Genomic DNA, 2,639 nt, shown 5'->3' with positions numbered 1-2,639 from the left:
CACTGCTACATTTGCATGAAAATTCTCACTGTTGAGGACTACGGTGTGAATGATCATTGTCATCTGACCGATAAGTTTATATTTATTACTTATTTTTTTGTTCAGTATTTAAATTCCCCTGATTTTACGCCGCTTCCGAGGTCAGGCGCACAACAGCTGCAACCTCAAAATGCGACTAGGGAAGAAAATCCCTGTGATTCTACAAAACTTATCTCGGTAAGTTAATTCCCCACTCTTAACAGCGATCATTTTAACTGTTATTTCTCTTTAAAGGTACGATTCCCATCTTATCATCCAAAAGATTGGTCTTTTCAATGAGAAGAAAATAACAGTCATCTCTAAGAATACCGAGACCTATATCAGTTTTGGGTTTGGGAGATTACAATTCCTAGATTCGATGCGATTTTGTTGGACACCCTAGTTGAAAATTTAGCTACCGGTGGAATTGATAAATTCAAGATCCTCAGCGCGTCATAAAACCCCGAGCAAGTAAATTTAGCTCTCAAGAAGTTGTCTTTTCCATATGATTATATGGATTCTATGGAACGATTTGAGGAAACTGAACTACCGTCGAGGGAGGCCTTCTATAATACATTAAGTGATGAGCGTATCACTGAGGCAAGCTTGGTAGCATGCGTGTGCAGTCTGGGAGAAATTTGAAATTAAGACTTTAGGTAATTTTTGCCCGATAAGGGGAGATGATATTTTAATATTTATAATTTTCAGGTGATCTACATGACACATATGTCCAAATTGACACATTAGAATTAGCATGTGCGTTCGAAGAATTCAGGACAATGTGCCTCGATTTCTATTAATTGGACCCTGCTCACTCATATACCGGGTCTGGCTTGGCTTCGCAGGCTGCGCTGCTGATGACGGATGGATTTGCTCTTAGACCCGGATAGGCATCTATTCATTGGTAATTAATTTGAATATGTTTTATTTATGATATTTTCAAATTTCCACGTTAAGAAAGGGGTATACGTGGTGGTGTGAGTCTAATTTCCAACCGTTTATCCGAGGCTAATAACAAGGATTTACCGAACTACGACCCATCCAAGTCCAGTAACTACATTGAATATCTCGACCTAAATAATTTATACGGTTAATTCTGGATTATTAGTAAGCTAAAATGTTCTTATAATCTTATTTTCATTGTTTACAATAGGTACCGTTATGAAGGACTATTTACCCACGAATAACTTCAATTGTATTGATAGGGACAGTGTTATTTTAAGAAAACTTTAACCCTGAATCTACCCATGGCTTCTAAATATTATATCTTTCCAAATTACTTGTATATCGATTTCACAACGATTTTGTTAGAGAGAAATACGGAGATAAGGCCATTCTTCAATTTATTCATACTGGTTTGTTTATTTATCTTAAACCTACCCCCTCCTACCCCACTAACTTTATCTTCAATTCATAGAGAGCTTAATGTACGACGTAACGACCTTAGACGTGTACGCCGACTTTAAGGAGCACGCCGATCGGTTTGATTTCTCCGGTTATCCGAAATCCCACCCTCTTTTCAGCGATGTGAATAAGAAGGTCCTGGTCAAGATGAAAGATGAGATGGATGGAGTGATAGTAAAAGGTAATATTATTTCCAAAAAAAATATTTTCATAATCATGTTAACACCTCTGCCTTTATTAGAATTTGTAGGGCTGAGACCTAAGCTTTATCCTATTCTATCTGAAAACGGACTTCGTTGGTACAATGAACAGGACCTGAAACTCACCCCTTTTATACCAGCGTTTTTGTTCACTTAAGTAATAAGAGTAAGCTTAATCTTTCGAGGGGATAATATACCCTGTTTTGTAACCCATGGCGATTAAAAATCTTTGCTCTCCATAATGAAAATGAGGTATTGAAAATCTCGGAGAAACTGTGCGATCGAGATGGACTGAATAACCGTAGAAATTCTCTTTCGTCAATAGCAATAAGAAAGCTGGATATAAAGGAAAAATAAGCCTGAAACCACATGTTAATCTATAGAATACCTCAAAATTGAATCGACCATAGAGTGTAGCCGCACTAAAGAGAAACCCCTCCCGTCCTTAGTCTAATCGTGGGGAAACTAATCGAGCCATCGACGGTACGGTCTATTTAATGAAAGCCTATACCTCACACGTTAATCTATAGAACCTCAAAAATTGAATCGACCGTCGAGTGTAGCCGCGATAAAGTGAAACCTCTCCTGTCCTATCTTAAGCAAAACCACTTTGACGGGAAGATATAAACGGCTTCTTCCGGCGAATGACGAACAATCACCGGCATAGATTATCCGGTAAAAACCGTCGAGGTGAAACCCCATAGGATTAACATGGGATTTTTAAACCCCGTTATGCCGAAGTGTCATTTTACCATTACTGAACCGGCAATGCAGCAACGCTGAGCCTAAAAAAGGATGTTAAATGTTAGCACTTATCGCGTCACAACAAAGGAGGTCCAAACATCCAGCGGTGCTACATGTCGAACGATAAAGCGACCTTCACCAAAAATAAATATCATAACCTGCTCAAGTCGGAAATCTTTGTCCCCTCAACGTTGAGGCATTGCCGGTCCCTGTAGAGATACAAGATCTGTAGTGGAAGGTAAATGTTAATGTTTGGGTGGTCATTCCTGGAAA

At 38.8% G+C, this 2,639-nt stretch overlaps 1 long non-coding RNA gene across 1 annotated transcript; it reads left to right on the top strand.

Moving 5' to 3' along the window:
* Positions 1-1,258: 1,258 nt before the first annotated feature.
* Positions 1,259-1,817, top strand: LOC149607124 (uncharacterized). Its single transcript, XR_016376983.1, has 2 exons — positions 1,259-1,603; positions 1,664-1,817. It is a non-coding gene; the product is annotated as an uncharacterized LOC149607124 (long non-coding RNA).
* Positions 1,818-2,639: the final 822 nt, after the last annotated feature.

The sequence above is a fragment of the Phalangium opilio genome, unplaced genomic scaffold (assembly GCF_054372755.1).
Source record: "Phalangium opilio isolate 3A_F unplaced genomic scaffold, DU_Popi_V2 ptg000352l_1, whole genome shotgun sequence".
Taxonomy (NCBI): Eukaryota; Metazoa; Arthropoda; class Arachnida; order Opiliones; family Phalangiidae; genus Phalangium; species Phalangium opilio.
The sequence above is the reverse complement of the archived record's forward strand: the minus strand, read 5'-3'. Positions and strand labels throughout refer to the sequence as shown.